The 18108-nt window shown below is 43.4% G+C and overlaps 1 protein-coding gene and 2 non-coding genes across 3 annotated transcripts in view; 1 reads left to right on the forward strand and 2 right to left on the reverse strand.

Moving 5' to 3' along the window:
* Positions 1-18108, forward strand: part of LOC139931898 (solute carrier family 23 member 1) — a 123225-nt gene that overhangs the window by 23321 nt on the left and 81796 nt on the right. The gene's annotated exons all lie outside the window — the stretch shown is intronic.
* On the reverse strand, positions 2913-2985 carry trnar-acg (transfer RNA arginine (anticodon ACG)). The gene has a single exon. It is a non-coding gene; the product is annotated as a tRNA-Arg (tRNA).
* On the reverse strand, positions 4558-4630 carry trnar-acg (transfer RNA arginine (anticodon ACG)). The gene has a single exon. It is a non-coding gene; the product is annotated as a tRNA-Arg (tRNA).

Here is an 18108-nt window from a genome sequence, read left to right on the forward strand (position 1 = left end):
CATTGTATTTTTTTGTATTTTCAAAATATAAATTCTGTATATTATTATTACACCTATTCAATCGTAGGGGAAACGCCGGTATAGATTACTGGCTTTGAATGCTATGTTAAGTCATTTGACCAAAAAACATTATTGAACAATTAAAATGAAAAAATAAAAATATGCAAAGAAAATAAAAGTTCAATAATGTTGCGGTGGTCAGGGAGGAACCTCCATTATATCTGAGGCGGACAAAATTATATTTAATAAAAGAGCGATACATTGCTCTAACCCTAACACACACATACAAACAAATTGTCTTATTCTTTTGTTTAGGATGTGTGCTTCTTCTAACCAGATATTCAACTGTGGCGTATTTAACAGTTTTTTCATGGGGAGGGGAGGGGAGCGGGGCAGAAAGGAACAGGGGTAACACCTGTTCAAGTAATCCAGGACTGCACCCACGCCTTCCCAGAAATGCTAAAATATCATCCCATACTTTCCTCTCTCTTTTTTCACTCCTCTCCTCCTCTTCCCCGCTCTGCTCACCCCTTGGGGCGGATAATAGAGAGCTGTGAGCGACAGCTGCACTTTAACTGCCCCAGGAGGGGGGCAACGAGGGGGCGGAGCTGGGGGAGAAAAGGGCAATGAAAAGGAAGTAAGGAACAGAAAATAAATTCTTTCCAAATGAGGGAGGGAGGGTAGCGTGTGACAGGTCAAGAGGTCGCCAAGGTCTCACCTCACCTGTGAAGTGACGAAGACGCGACAAAAGCAGGAGCAGAACGACTTTAACCACCAACTGCGACGAAGGTACAGGAGTTTGAGAGTGCTATGTTAAAACACTATATGTTCAATATAGTCACAAGATAAAACCATTTATTGCAACAAATGGTAATACAGTTATGTTTGGCAGTTATGGCTCTGCTCTATCTGCTCCCTGCTTACCCAGTTTTAAAACGGCGTTTTAAAACGAAAACGATCTCCGTCCACACAAGCGTTTCATAAATAATCTCCGTCCATACTAACACGCCTGAAAACGCATATCACATGACCATTCACGTACACTGGGCATGCGCGTGCCGGTGTAAACAGGAAGCAGATTGTCTACTCTGCGGTTGGTTGCTTAGTTGCAGAAAATACTACGGAGGAAGAACAGCAACGGCGAGTATAAGGCGGTCAAGGCGGACGTCGTGACTGATAAGACCCAATCAAGAAGCGAACGTGGGTGTTTGCGTCATCGTTTTCAAAAGCCTCCGTTTCCGCCCGTCCAGACTAAAACGCGATCCCGGAGTTTTCGAACTAAAACGGGTTCAGCAGCAGTTTTCAAAAGTCTCCGTTTGAGGGGTCCGAAAACGCCGGAGTAGTGTGGACGCTAGGCGTAAACGTAGCAAAAGTTATGCGTTTCAAAACGAAAACGTATTAGTGTGGATGTGGCCTTAGAGTCAACATAGCTCAACTGGATAGACAACAGTTGGAGTTAAAGTTGGTTAAAGTGTCATTTTGTCAACCAAGTACTTCAGTTACCAGTTACCTTCAAAAAAGTGTTGTTTTGTTCATTGTTTTGTTTGTGCTATCGGTCATTTTGTAGAATGGGTTTCACCATCTTTTCAAATCTCATTTTGAAATGAAATCTGAAGTGTAGAGAATTTTTGAATGGTGATATTGGTACAGAAACATACGGATGTACATGTTACAAAGACAACAAGACCTCACATACAGCACAAAGGAATAATACATGACTTACTATGAACAATGGACTCTACATATCTCCCTACATATATGTGGTGCACCAATAGCTCTGCCATAAAGCACCATAGCACACCTTTAATGAATGAAAATGATGAGGGTTTTGTGGTTTTTGAAGTCAGTTAGGACTTGAATGTCGGGGTCTGCTTAGCCACACAAGAGGGTGCACTCACTTTAACACTAGCAGAACAGTCAGGTATGTGATCTGTGACACAAAAAAGCAGGAAAGTGCCCCATTAAGAATGACTGAGAGTTGTGTATCTCCAAAAAAAAAAAACCCTCCTGTCCCTGAGTATGGTGCACTCTGGGTAACCCTACTGCCAGGCTGCAGCCACAGGCCATCGATCTGCACAAAGGCCTTGTGGGGCCCCAGAGGGGGGCGGAGCCATGGAGAATGGATGAAAGCGAAGAGGAAGGAGAAAGGGGAGCGGAGGGGTAGGTGGAAGGGTGGGGGTGGGGGAGGGGGGGCAACAGACGAGTGCCCCCAACCTCCAATGAAGGGCAGATTTCATGCCGTCTGAGAAGCAGAGGGGATAGAGGGAGGGAACACATTGAATATGTCTGCGTGCTTGTGGGCCTCCATGTGTGTCTTTAGTGTGTGGCTGCGTGTGTGTGAGTTTGTGTATGCCTGAGGGTGTGTGTGTGTGTGTGTGTGTGTGTGTGTGTGCCCCACTGGAAGCGTTGGGCTTGGCCATTGAAAGGTGTCAAATGTTTTGTGTGAAGTAGCGGGGGGATTAGAAGCAGGACAATGAAGGGCAGTAATCCCTGTTTTTCCATTCCTCCCTCCTCCTTCTCCTTCTTCCTCCTTCCTCATCCCTCCTTCCTCCTCCTCCTCCTCCTCCTCCTCCTCCCTCGCCTGCTCCCCGGGGAGGACCCTCGCTTTCCTGTTGTTTTTGTATTTACGTGTGAGAGAAAGTTAAATAAGAATGAGAGAAAAACTGAGAGAGAGTGAAAGAGATTATCAGAGAGTTGGGGGGCATTTGCAAATGAAAAGATAACAAGCGGCCCGGCGGTTAGAGAGAACGTCCGGTAACACGAAAAGTCAGTTTGATTTTATAAAGCGTTCCCTCTGGAGCAGGTAGGGGATTAAGTGTCTTGCTCAAGGATACCTCAGCATGTCCGGCCACAGAGGGGATCGTACTCCAGCCCTCTGGTTTTCGGGACAACTTCAATCACAAAAGCCGTAACGAGCCAGCCAGGAGTCGAACCTGGAATCTTCTGATCCGTAGTCAGACGCGTTATCCATTGCGCCACTGGCCCTCTGTGAAGCTGAACATATGCTCTTCCAGCCAATTTGGCAAGTCACCACCCATGATTTACAACCATGTGCACCGTCCCCAACTCATGCCAAAAACCTTTCTACTGTGAGTGAAGGCCAAAACCTTAACCCTGACCTGAACTAAATTGTTTTACTTACTTAATCTTAACCATAGTTTTAGTTTTCTACCCCTAACCTTAATCAACGTTGTTTACTAGCCTAAACTTAACTGCTAGCTAAACTTTTCACATGACGAAGAGATGAAAATGTTGAGTCAAATTTGTGCTATTGTGCACATAATCCTTTCACAGTGGAGGAGGGTAAACTTCACGATTCGTGTCCACAAGATGTAATCTGTATTTCAGAGCTTGTGCACATTTCACAGAACTTTACAAGATTATGTGTTGATTATTTTGCTTCATGTGGTTCATAAATCATCCCCCTGGAGCAGGTAGGGATTAAGTATCTTAGTCAATGACACTTCAGCCAGTACGGCCACAGAGGGGATCGTACCCCAGCCCTCAAGTTTTGGGAATAAACTGAATTCAGAAGTCAAACCTCGACTCTTCAGATCCGTAGTCAAATGTTTTGTCCATTGCGCCACTGGCCCTCTATGAAGCTACATCTATACTCTTCCAGCCAATTCAGCAGGTAACCACCCATGATTTAGGTCCACGTGCGTCTGAAAGGTTTGCATAGAGAAAGAAATTGCATATTACACTCTATGTAAATTGGCGATTGAGTGCTTTCTTGTGAAAGTGTTGAAGTGTTTCAGGTGGTTGCTGCGGCGCTGCCACAGGTCCTGTGTGAGCGGAGAGGTAACACAGGAGTGCTGATGAGAGTCCCAGGTCAGATGGTGTGGAAAAGCGTCACCTCCTGTGTAAAAATAAAAAACCCTCCTGGCTTTAGAATGGCACCAGCTGCCCGCTGGTTTATTTTGAGCCTGGTCTTCTGAAATTTTGTGAAATGAGCACAATGTGTTAAAATGTAAATAGATGTTGCATTCATGAAAAGTGAGAGAAATATGTTTCCTCACCATGAAAGGGACAGGCTGTAGTTTGACATTGAAAGAACACAGTGGGAAGTGTAAAAGGGTGTGTAAGTTGGGGTAGGGGGAGCTGGAAAAGTCCCAACTCATGTCAAGAAGTTTTCTACTGTCAAGTTTCATTTTTAGCAAAACCTTTTCTTATTTATCCATGAAAAAAACCCTAACCCTTAACCAAACAGTAGTTTCCTAATCGTAACTATAGTTTTAGTTGTCTAACCCTAACCAAAGTTGTTTACTTGCCTAAACTTAACCATTAGCTAATGTGACAAACAGATGAAAATGTTTTGTCCAATTCGTGTTATTGTCACATAATCCTTTCATAGTGGAGGAGCGTAATCTTCACGTAATTTCTGTCCACAAGACATAATCTACATTTCAGAGATCCTGCTTATTCCCAAATTTCTACGAAACTGTGTTGTTCATTTTGTTTGATAAACTCTCCTGATACTTCAGCATGTCCGGCCACAGAAGGGATCGTACTCCAGCCCTCCGGTTGTCTGGACAACTTCAATCACAAAAGCTTGGACGAGCCAGCCAGGAGTCGAACCTAGAATCTTCTGATCCGTAGTCAGACGCGTTATCCATTGCGCCACTGGCCCCCCTGCAGCTCCATGACTATATTCTTCCAGCCAATTTGGCAGGTCACCACCACCCATGATTTACACAAACGTGTGTCCTAAAGGTATATGAAGAGAAAGAAATTCCAAATCTCCCTTTAAATTGGCAAGTGAGTGCTTTCTTGTGAAAGTGTTGAAGTGTTTCAGGTGGTGTGAGCGGAGAGGTAACACAGGAGTGCTGATGAGAGTCCCAGGTCAGATGGTGTGGAAAAGCGTCACCTCCTGTGTAAAAAAAAAAAAAAAAAAAAAACCCTCCTGGCTTTGGAGCGGCCCTAAAGGGAGGTGGTGGGGTCGAAGGTCGGGGGGGGCTTCCTGCAGGTTGCGAGGCGGTGTTTTTCCTGTAGTCCATTCAGCCGGCCGCTGGTGGGGGCAGCAGGGGTCACGGCGGGGTCAAGAGGTCGGCTTTGAATACGACACAGAGAAAGAGTTACAGAGAAAGGGGGGGGGGGGGGGGGGGGGGGGAGATGGGCAGATAAAGGGCGGTGGCTGCTCTGTCGTGGTTCAGGGGAGCTGAATAGGGTCTGGGCTATTGAAGTTTATGTGACAGGATTATAAACGGCTCCCTTATGAGGATTTAAGTAAATAGTGTCTCAGTGGCACATGTATGTATGCGGACACATACACCATTGATTGAATGTTCTATGTTTTTCATCATCTTAAAGCTATTATATTCTAAAGGCTTCTGCTTAAATGCTTGAAATTAGTTTCTTAGACAAATATAAATAGTGAAGTTGATGCCTATGTATGAATTTCTTTCCAAAGCCTTTGACTTTCCATCAAGGCAAAGGGCGGCTACTTTAAAGAATCTAAAATATAAGATAGTTTTGATTTGTTTAACACTTTTTTGGTCACTGCATAATTCCATTTGTGTTATTTCATAGTTTTGATGTCTTAACTTTTATTCTAAAATGTGAAAAACAGTAAAAATAAAGAAATGCGTGTGTCCAAACTTTTGACTGGTATTGTACAGAAATACCTGCAGCCCTGAGTTCGTTCCTCAACCCAAAACCTTTTCCCAATGTCCAATATTGTATATATTTCAGATTTGGATCATTTTGACTTGGTCACCCCCCCCTCCTCCTCCTCATCTGAAAGCCTCATGCTCCAGACTCACTTCATCCCCCAGGCTCAAAAGACCTGATGGATGTCGGCGTAAACTCAGCGGAGCCTCTGTTCTTGTTTAGAGTGTGTATACCGCGACGCCAAGTACATTCCCTCCTACTGTTAATACATCTGTCTGCATTCTTGTCCGGATTAGCCGCAGGCCATAGCCTCCCCATTGTGTAACACATGTTGTGGAGAGTTAGATTAATGTTGTGAAAGTGTGTCAAAATGGACAACTGGCCTACAGTTTCCAAGCAAAACAAGGACAAGGCTGTACTCAATGTACTTTTCATTCTTTGCAATGTCCTATGGCATAAATATAAAGACGGATATGGATGTGATTTGAGTGTCATACTTGATTCTTTGAATTTTTTCTGTGCTGGGTATAGAGGTTTGTTCCTATACTGGAGTATGAAAAAAATATACGTATAGAGCAAATGGGTTTGTTCCTATGCTCCGGAGCAAATTGTTTGGGCGTAGTGACTAGACAAATTGTAGTAGGTGTAACAGGTGTTGTTATTTTTTATTATTATTGATTTATTTCTATTTTTTATTATTATCCTTACCTATTTTATCTTTCTTTCTTTCTTTCTTTCTTTCTTTCTTGTCATTTTACATACAATATATATTTTTTCTGTTTTATGTGAAGCACATTGAATTTCCCTGCTGCATAAATAAAGTGCATGCCTTGCCTTGCCTCTGCATAAGAATATACTGACAAGACATTGCTCAATTAATTTTCTCTGTTGGTATTACCAGACTGCCCGGACTGTTGTTAATTAGTGAATTTTACATATGTTTCCCTCAGATGTGTATTGTGTGCGCTATTTTCAACACCGGCCATGCAAACCGGAGTTCCCTCGGGACAAGAAACGGCATCGTATCTCGTCCTGCATCTTGAATCGGCTCGCACAAGTCTTGCTCAATGAGCTGAAGCCTGAAAATCTAGTTCAGAGAGCAAACACAGTTCAGGATTTGGGATCTTTGGTATGAAAGCGCGTACTCTCTTACTCTCGCTAATGAATGGGTGTAAAAAGAGGAGGAGGAGGAGGAGGAGTGAGCTGACAAAAGAGTCCCAGCTCATGAGAACAGAGCGTACTACCTGTCAGGGTCGCACCGCGGCCAGTGATATATATATATGTATGTCAGTTCCCTCGCACGTGCGGCGGCGTCTGTGCGTCATCGGCTCTCTTCTCTCAAAAAACAGTTTTTGGGGTGAGTCCAGGCTCAGCGCTGGAGAAGCAGGGTTGGAGTAGAGGAGGAGGAAGAGGAGGAGGAGGGGGAGGAGGAGGAGGCGGAGGTGGTGGAATGTGTGGAGTGTAGGTGGACAGGTTGGTGATCTGCTGCTGAAAGGTCTGCCAGCTGCCATATCACACAGATCTGGGGATCATGCCAAGGGCAGAGGGGGGAGAGGTGTTGACGAGCACAGTGCACCCTCCTCCTCTCTCACTCTTTCTCTCTCTCTCTCTCTCTCTCACACACACACACACACACACACTCACAAACACCATGCTGACACACAGGAATCATGCATCCTCCCCCACACATCCCATTTCGGTAAATTCAAAGTGGAGATCTACTTGATTTGCAGGGAAGCATACTTTTGTTCATTTGCAAAAAAAAAAAAAAAAAATTATCGCCCACATGCAAAAAAGGTGCAAGTCAAGTTTATTTGTACAGCCCTTCATCACTGCTACAGTCTCTAAGGGCTTTAAAACACCCACATGATGAATAAATCAACATTATAAATGACAGAAATGTGCACACACAGACACAGAAATGTTCACACACACACACACGGACACACACACACACAAAAAAAACACAGTTTGGCTATTCCTCATCTGTCACCCAAGTGTGCCACATCACACCTCGGTGCTGAGCTTGTGGTTTGTTTTTGACGCCATTCGTCACGTGGTTCCACATCACCTCCTCTCCAGCGGGGCTGCAGGGGGTCGCCTTCAGATTACAGATCTAGATCTAGAGTCAATAGATAAGCTCAGGTCGGCCTTGTGTCATATGGTCAGTGTTGATCACAGAAGACGCTCAGCTCTCCTCTCACCGCATCCTGAATATGCATCTAATAACTGAACCGCTCAACTTTTCTGACTACTCTTCAGCTACCTATGCAAATTCAACAGCTCTACATGAAGCCTCCACACCGGGAACCAAATAAATTTGCACTGAAGTGTTGTGAACAGCCAGGGAATTTGCTGCTGTATTGTCAATCAGTATTGTTTGAAGTGTGAAAGTTATCTAAGTGTCTCTAAATATCTGTGTAGGTTGGTTATACAGTATAAGATGACATTTCCCTTCAATTAAGCAAAAATAATCCCTATATTAGACAGAAGATAATACAATATGTCAGAATCTCAGTAATATTGATAGCGCCATTGTTCTGCATTTTACCTTTTACTGTAATGTACATATTTAGGCTCAGGCATCTGACCAGTTGAGGTGAAACTCTGGAGCAGGAGAGTTTCGCTACCAGTTGTCAATCAACAGCACGGGGATTGCTATTGGCTCGGAGGGTAGTAGAGGGAGTGGAAAGGGGGAGGGGCTAAGTGCATTGGTCTTCCTGATTTCCTTTAAATTTACCTACCACGGCTTTAATGTAATTGAATAACGAGTAACCATGTCGTCCCCTACGAATGATGCAGGCACCCCTTGGACCAATCAGTAACAGGATGCATCGTCCCTCCAAGTTTCATTAAAATCGGACCGGTAGTGTCGCAGTTTGGCCTTTCAAAGTTTGAAATTTTGAACTTTAATTATAACGCCAATCAGTGTAATTGTTGTAAACGCCACAACACAGTGCCAAAAAGCATCGTCCCTGCAGGTTTTGTCAAAATCGGACCAGTGCTGTCTGAGATATCATGTTTATATAATATCACATAGAGTTTTTTAACCTTTAACTATACACTACGAAACCAAACCCCTTAATTTTATCCCTGTAATATCTTTAATTTCTCCATTACATAAACACGAATTATTCATTCAAATTAGTATAGCTTTTAAAAAAGTAAGGGTTACCATCATGGGCTTTTAAGGGATCTATTCATTGGATTCATGGTCTTTTGTGCATGCAGGGTTATTAATGAGTTATTAAGGTAAAGTTCCTGTCTCCCTGAATTCTTCATTATATTATACAGTCAAAAATTAAGGGGGTTTCAATGAGGTCTCCTCCATTAATGACTTCCTTAACCAATTTAAAGGGGATTTTGCATGAATTAAGGGGTGAATTAATGTAAATGAATGGAAATGTAAGGTTATTTTAAGGGATTAGCGGTTCGTAGTGATAGCGCCTCCTTTTGGCCAATAGGTATAATTGTAATTTTTATAACACTGAAAGATGCATCATCCCTCCAAGGTTTGTCAAAATATCACTGAGTCGGGGACAACGAGGCTTGAAAACATCAGTTATCTGAGTTATCATGAAACACACGAACCTCGCCACAATACACGCAGCGCCGGCTTCATTTCTTCACTCTTTCATTATTTTCAATGGAAGGGACAGTTTCACATTTCAGGTTGGCCTTGAATAGTAATTTAGCAACAGGAGCCTTGACCGGCCTTGCTGTAATCTGACAGTTTATGAAGACAATGCCTCTTCTTGGCGCAGCGTCAACGGCCTGTGCACTCATCCAGCTGATATGTACACATCGTCGACACCTGACTCCAGTTCCTGTTTTGTTCTTGTGACCAGGAGCGTTCGGAGGGAAGTACGAAAAGACTCGAAGGGGCATAAAAAAGTAAAGAGACACCTCGCACGTGATGAAGTGGGAGTGCACATGAAACGCTAGACAACGCCTGGCACCGTTCAGATCCTCTCGCTCTGGCCCAGATCCAAAGACATTCAGTATCCTGTTTCATAGTGTGTGGACTGTGTGTGTGTGTATGCTTCCATGTGTGTCCCTGCACGTGTGTGTGTACAATATATGTTTGTGTGTGTGTGTGCATGCGTGCGTGCATGTCTTTGGTTGTACCAGTACTTGTATGTGTGTGTGCATCTATGTGTGTACCTGCACGTTTGTGTGTGTCTCTGTCTGTCTGTCTGTCTGTCTGCCTGTGTGTGTGTGTGTGTGTGTCTGTCTGTGTGTGTGTCTGTATGTGTGAGGGGCAAAAAATGGTTTCAGTCAAAAGTTTGGACACACCACATTTTTCTTTATTTTTGCTATTTTCCACATTTTAGAATAATAGTAAAGACATCAAAACTTTGAAATGGAATTATGCAGTGACCCAAAAAGTGTTAAACAAATCAAAACTATCTTTATATTTTGGATTCTTTAAAGTAGCCGCCCTTTGCCTTGATGGAAAGACAAAGGCTTTGGAAAGAAATTCATACATAGGATCAACTTCACTATTTATATTTGTCTAAGAAACAAATTTCAAGCATTTAAGCAGAAGCCTTTAGATCAAAACGGCTTTAAGAGAATTAAAAACATAATACATTCAATCAGGTGTGTCCAAATTTCTGACTGGTAGTGTACATACATACAGTACACACACACACACACACACACACACATATACTAGCTTCCTTACTTATAGCTGGTTGCCGATAGCCTTGATGCCCAGTAGCACTACAATGACCTCATGTTTTATTTGACATCTAATCTTATTGCTGCATAATGCATGACCCCTTAACTTTCTCGATATCAGAAAGACTCACATCCTTCCATTGTTCCACTGTGTAAATGCGCTGCACTTCCCACCTTTGAAACCGACATCAAAGCACCATAGCGTGCGATTAAACCTAATCACCCAACAGTCGTTCGAAATCTACATTAAATGGCTTCTAACAGTAGCAGAAACAGCGCGCAACCGATCCCCTCGACACGCACAAAGGGCCCGACTGACCCCGACCTGACCCTCCAGTCTGGAGCAAACCAGAGCAATAATGAGGAATAAAGCTCTTTTTTACTGCCACCCAGAGAGGAAGTCAGTAAATGAGGGAGAAGGGAGGGGAGCGGTATAAAGCCAGAGGCTAGCTGTGTCTGTTTACAACCCCGCATATAAAAACACAAAAGGGAGGAATGGTGTATTGGATGCTAGGCTAGAATAGCGGGCTAATTTATGCTAGAGTTATGAATGCACATGTGCCTTTCCGCTTTGTGAATTTGTGTGAATAAGTGAAAAAATGTCAACAAGGTGAAATACAAAAAGGGTATTCATGATTATTGGGGGCATTTTTTTTGAATTTTCAACGGCTTTTGTGCTTCTGTGACATCTGTTTCCGTATGAAGCACGAACCAGCGCTTAATGGGCTAGCTTGCTAGTTAGCTAGCTAATGCGGAGGTGTCTCCTTTAGCCCCTAGTTCCTTTTACTGTTCCTGTGTTGGCTTAATGAGCTGGGTGGGGGTGTGGGGGGGAAAAGGTTTGGGGATGTTTCAGGTCAATAAAAGCCAACAGCCGACAGCTAATCAAGGGCAGTTGGAACGGGAGGGCGGGGGTTTGCTTCAGGAAGCGCCAAGGCTATGTTAGCGTGCCGCACTCCTTCCGATTATGGCAGCAGCGGTAGGCCGGTAATGAAGTAGCTGTGGCACAGCAGATGGGAGGCTGGCTAATGGTGGAGAGCTGCGGGGGACGACTTCAAAAGAGCTGCTGTGTTGTGTAGCGTGGTGTGGAGGCTGTGCTGAGAGGAGGGGAGAGGCTCGACTCTGGGCTTTTACGGCTAAACTGGAATGTTTGTGTAGTCTGGCTTGTTTAGTCTAGCCAGATAACAAGGAGCGTTTACAATGGCCCTGTTAGGTTGATTTGATGTAAAGCCCCAGTGAAGAAAACGTGAGGAAAGGTCATGTTTTCTGAAGATAAAACATGCAAAAAGTATGCTGTTGATTTAAGCTGCTCAGAAATGCACTGTTTTTTACGTGCAGCACACGTTTGTCATACTATACTTGTGAGAACCTTCCATTGACTACATTCACTCCCCAAAACCTCCCCTAAAACCTCACCACTACATGCCTAGTCTTAACCCTTACCTATCCTAAACATAATCTAATTCTAATCTTAACCCTACATCCAAGCCCTAACCCTAAAAAAAGCCCCTTGGAGAAGTGAGGACCGGGCAAAATGTCCTCACTTTGGAACATTTTCCTCATCTTTCTATCCTTGTAAGGATATTTGGTCCTCATAAGGATGGTAAGTACAAGAGCACACACACACATACAAATGCACACACACACACACCCGCACACTCTAATGCATCCACTTAACATAAAACAAACACTCTGCTTCTTCCTCCTCTCTTCCTGACACACACACACACACACACACACACAGCCTCGGGGCCCCAGCCTAAGCAGGACAGTTGCTGAGGTAATGGTCCTCGGAGAGAGGCAGCCGTTCTCCCCTGAGCTCCTCCTGCATTATTGAAAGGCCAGTTCATTCATGTCAACAGGAACTTCCTGCCTGCCTAAGCAAGTGTAAGGGATACACAAGGCCCCGTCCGCCCGCAGACTGAGTAACCGGAGAATGCCAAGGCCCGGGCCGAGAGGAGCCGCGTATCCGCCACATGGCCCAGGCCGCGGCGGGCGGGCGGGCGTACCCGGGTTACGTAACCCAGCGGGACCTGACACCGACGGCGGCGACAATGGGCCGCTTGATATTTTCTCCGCCGTGATTAGTCGAGACGCTGTGAATGTGGAGAGTGGGAGAAAGAGAGTTTGGTTCTCCAGATTATGCGGGGAGTTTGTGAATGGATAGTGTAGTGGCTTCCTTCCTCACTGGACGGAATAGTAAAGAGGGATTACACGCTTTTAGCGGAAGGATAGGAAAAAGGAAATCACCTTTCATAAGGAGGGCCTTCATTTATCTTTAGAAAGCCTTGTGTCTGCATTTCCACATTCCATTAATGGCAATCACAGCCAGGAATTTGACTGATGCCATGGCAAACTATGGTCTAACAGTCTATGGAAGAAAAGAGAGAAAGAAAGGGAAAGTATTCAGAATTTGCTAAATATTTTTTCTCCATAGACTGTCAATACATTTTTCTCCTCAGCCAAGCAGTCTGACAACGTTTGGCTCAACTTTACTTCGTCACACATCATTTTCTCAGTGACACACAACGAAGAAAAAAAAAAGTGTGAACTCCAATGATTTACTGTGGTGGCAGCAGACTCTGCTACTTCTTCACTTCCCTCTGAGTGTGTTTGTTTTCTTCCGGCCCAACGTCTGTCTGTTCCCTTCTCTCTCTCTCTCTCTCTCTCTCTCTCTATCTTCTGGCATAGCGCTGTCACGTTGCACCAAGCGCTTCTTTTACAGGTAACGAACCGACTGACCTTGTGGTCCCATGACACTGATGAGAGCCTGCTAGGCACAAAAACACAGGAAGTCAAGGGGGGAGGGAGTAGGAGGGAGGGGAGGGGCGGGGTTAGCGGGGAGGAGGAGGGTTCGGTTGCTATGGAGCAACTTTTATCACATGCTATCAGTCTCCTTTGCAGTGTTTAGTGTGTATGATTGTTTATCTTCCACTACTTACAAAGTTGGCACAAATCTTTGCTCACTACACTTTAGCCTGAGGAGCTGCATCCACGCTCCACAAGACTCACAACTCACTGAATGTATTTCCATCCTCCGACTGTGTACAGCTGTGTCATGGTACGTTGTTCCAGTGATTTGCTGCACTCATGGCTCTCCACTTATTTTTCTCTTGATCTTATTTTTAGGAGCATTTTGGTCCTTTCCTGGGGCAAGTTCAATGAACTGTGAAATAACACATTTGCATTGCATATTGGCAAATAAACACTTAATTTGCACCGTTTAAGATTTGTTTTAGCTTCTTTCCCGCTGCTGGAAACTGGAGGCAGGCCTTATACCGTACAATCGATCCAGGCCTTACTCGATTGTTGACTTTTTTTTTTCTCCTGCTTCAGACTGCGTGCTTGACTGTTTTCCATTTTTCCCTTCAGAACACACTGGAAAGAATCGCCTGGTCACACGAATCACATATGGTGGCCCACAGGGGACAGTAGACGCATTCATGAGACAACGCAATGAATAAAATGTGAACAGGGTGAAATGCAGAAAGGATACTCCCAATTGACTAATCTCAATTTCACCAGTTTATTTTGGCCATGTCAAAATAAATTGGTGAAATTGAGATTAGTCAAGTTCGTCCTGAAGATCTGTGTGTGTACTTCCTGTTTACCTTTGGGTAACTTGGAACTATATGACTTTAGCACCACAAATACTGGCTGGGCGCATGCTTTCATCGATCCAGATACTACTAATTATTTTTATGCATTTTTCTCATTTTAAATATCACAGGCAATTTGTGAACTTTGCAAGGCATTTTTTTGCCCTGAGTTCCTGTTAACTTCTGACCCTGATGCCACACTGCCTGAGCGTGCATAATAATAAAGAATGCATGTATCCACAGTGTTAGTTAGTGTATAGTATACTGTCTATTGTATGCTCTGCCTGTGATGGACTGGTGACCTGTCTAGCACGTTTCCCCCTTCCAGCCAGTGTATGCTGGGACAGGCTCCAGCCCCTGTGACCCTGAAAGAGAATAGCGAGTAATGAATGAATGAATGAATGAATGAATGTTCTGCATTGTCTGTACACCATGTGGGGTCACATCAGGTCCTGTTGTCCCCGTGCCATGTGTGCCTGTGCTCTTCTGCCACTTTGTGAATCGACAAATTCCTCTATTTTTATTGTAATTGGTGAATAAAGTGATTATATTTCTGATCCTGATTCCAATATTTGTGCATCTTTATGTGTGTATGTGTTAAGTAATTGTGTTTGTGAGTCAGTTGTGTTCACACATGATCAAGCCATGTATTATGCATGGTGCATATGTGCACTGAAATTCACCGGCTTCTGTATCATGGATCCATCAGTCGCGTGCCGAACCTCCTTCTGGTTCTGCCATGTGAGCAGAGACAGAGTCAGTGACGGTGCATCCATGCGTCTCTGCTGCGACTCGGTGTTACTGAGCACTTTGCATGTTTACACAGCAGCTATTGAACGGGCAGCGCTCACATCCCGACACTGATGAGCATCAATATATGGATCCCCGCTCCCGGATATTTGATCTCTGCCTTCACCCGACGCTAACATGAGATGTTGTTGGCAGTTTGCACTCGACCAGATGCGTCTCCGTGTTTGTTATCGCCGAGCTTGTGGTGCGTTGGTTTTCTCTTCCACACCCCCACCCCCCACCCCCACCCGGCCGGCCCGCCTGCCTGCCTGCCCTCAAAGGATGTCATGGGATGCAGAGAGGAAGCCAAATTTAACCACAACAGTTCACATGACCGTTTAACAAATGCTGCCATTCAGGAACTCGTAAAGTGGATCGTATCACTAACAGACGCGTGTTGCAGTGTGCATGTGCGTCTCTGTGTACTGCTTGCTCATGAGCATTTCTTTTCTCAATAAAAGGATTTTTTTTTTTTAACCAAACGGGACTGTAAGGGAAATGACAGAAAGGTAATTTTTAGTTTTTTAGTTGCCTGGTGAGCCACATGTTTACATTTGACCCCTCTGGTAACCTGTTTGCTCACAGGTTACGACGCCTGCAGCAGAGTTACATACACAACCTCCAAATGGAGTATTTTGAAAACCTAAAAACACTGGTAACTGATCATTTAAAAAAATCATTTCACATAGATGACAAGAATGGGAAATCTGATTTTATGGAAGACAGCAACAAAAAACAATTTCAAGGGTTTCATTTGTTTTCTTGTTATTAGATATACAGCAAAAAAGAAAAATAGACACCAAAACTTGTTTGGTTATTCTGAGAATCACATTTAATGTATTCAGTAAACCTGCAATTAAGTTTACCTGTAATCCCCATTGGTTGCAGTATTTAGTATCTGTTTCAAAACACAGTCATAGTGTTTCAAACCACCAAGTGATATTGAATAAAGATGCATTTGACGATGTGATGTCTGTTTTTGTTTAATGTGTGTGCATACACAGGAAATAAACATCACATGTAATTTTAGGTGAAAAAAACAAGATAAATTGCCTAAATGAAACAATTCAAGAGATTAACGATAAGTCCAATTGTAGCATGTGGCCTTCAGTCAACATGGAAATCAGCAGTGACAGTAGAGTCTCTATTCTGGATGAAAAAACAACACTTTATTTAAAACAGCTCCACCAGCATTGCTCATCCCCCTCAGGCAGTATCATGGCAAAAATAACAAGTGAACAACAACCATAATAATAATAATAACAATGATAAGCATTATTCATATATTACTTAAATTGTTTTGCAGATAATATGAATAAAAGCTAATAAAAAAAAAGATTAACATTAAAAATGACAGAAAATGAATTCAAAACCAGGTTATCAAAGAACAAAACAAGTAGATACAACAAAATAATGTGTAAAAACAAAGTCTATGAAGCCTGGCTGTGTTTAAAAGTGTTTTACAAAGTGCTTTAAAAGATGACATTCTTGTCCCTCCTGGGCTGCCATTAAACTCTATTTACTTGACCTGTGAGCCAGGGGTCACATGCTTGGCTCTTTAAGGCAGAACGGCCCTCATTTGAAGTGGGCCACTTGTGGAACTCCCAGCAGACCTTTCATGTTGTAAAAATTCCTGTGTATCCTGGTAAACACCGAGGGGTTTGACCTCGTCCTGAGAGGAAGTTCAAAAGGTCGCAGTGGATTGGGGGGGCGGAGCCTTCTCACACACCTGATAAGCGGCAGATTACAGCCTCGTCCCTCGGGTGGATCTCAGCGGGCCTTTTAACCCCTCGCAGACCGGCCCACGACCACACAGCAAAATGGGGAGGCAAGAGAAAATGGCAGTCACAACATTTGGTGAGTGAGTCCCCACCCGATGAACTTAGATTGGTGTTACATGGGTAAACGTCACGGTCGATGGCCGGGTCATAAACCGGCTCACTTATAACACCTGTGGGATGAATCCTCACTTGGCAGAAGAAAACAGTCCATCAAGGCCTTTAAACAGGACTGTTGTAAATCAAAAGACGGGTTGATTAAGATTCAAGATTCAGTATTTTATTGCCATGTCAACAGGGTTGACTGGAATTGAAACAACACAGAAACAGCAAGTAATAATGATAAAAAGAATAACCTTTATTTATAGAGCACTTATCAAAACAGTAAAACTGTCTCAAACCCAAGGAAGCTTAGATAGCATTTCTTGGTAGGAAGTTGAAATGTTTAAGTTGTCGTCGTACCGTCTCATTCTGGTAGGACACATAGGAAGCATCCTTTTAAGGTTCCTTGTTTTGGCTGATTTTGAAGGACGCACAGTGGTTCCTTAGGCAGAGCAGGACATCCCACAATGCCTTGCAATATCAGCTAAGAAGAACAAGAACAACAACAACAAAACTTCCCCAACATTAAAATTAAAATTAAAAACGGAAGTCCCCACTTTGGCAAAAGGTTTCCCAAAACAAACATATGACTGTAAAAAAATTAACATACATCTAACATCTTTAAATCATTTTTATGTGAAAATGATCAATTATCAATTCTTGATTATACTAAAATGAAGTAATATGATTATATTACTTCCATATAATCAAGAATGCCGCTAAATTACTTTTACCGTTTGGACGGAGCGTCCTGGCATAGTTTAGCTAACTAGCGATACCATTGGCAACGACTGTTCATGGTTTGATGGTGGATTAATTAACTGGCTGCGCATTATCCACTGTATTAAAACCACATGGCTTATTTTTCATTGCCAACAAGTACAGAAAGCTAGCCAGGATATTTTTATCATCTCTTTTAATCTGTTTTGCAGTTTGATCATACGAGCTGTTGGTGGAGAGTAAAGATAACTGCAGTCATATGATGTTTGCATAAGGCTGTGTGTGCCAAACCATTTATTTCTCTGCTACCTACAGTGAAACAGGTTAGGTGTCAAGGAAGAAAGAACCATCTGAATGAGACAGAGTCAGTTAGAAAGTGCTTCACAAGACAAAATCAAACGGGCCAGTACAGGACGTCACAGTATTCTATTCATAGTCACGTACGTTCATATTACGTCCAGAGTCAACAGGAAAAACGTCAGTTGAGAGACATCATCTCTTGAAGAGGAGCAGAATATTTTTTGTAGTTGTTCTGCTTGTATTCATGGACCTAGCTTACTCTTTTCCCCTGTGAAATGATCTAAGACTGCTAAAGTCAAACATCTGACTCAACATGGCATCATCGCTGGAGCAAGAGCTCAGCGGAAGCAAAGGCTTGTGAGGGACTAAAATATTGATGGTGTGAAAGGAGGCGTGAGTTCCCAAATTTCCCTGTGCCGTGCTACAGCAAGGAAATTATGCATGTTGGCTTTTCAATTGAAGGGTTTGATTCAAAAGCGTAATGTATCTATTTTGAGGAGAAAAAAAAAAGCATTGTTACCTGAGTTTCA

Source organism: Centroberyx gerrardi, chromosome 4 (genome assembly GCF_048128805.1).
Source record: "Centroberyx gerrardi isolate f3 chromosome 4, fCenGer3.hap1.cur.20231027, whole genome shotgun sequence".
Classification (NCBI taxonomy): Eukaryota; Metazoa; Chordata; class Actinopteri; order Beryciformes; family Berycidae; genus Centroberyx; species Centroberyx gerrardi.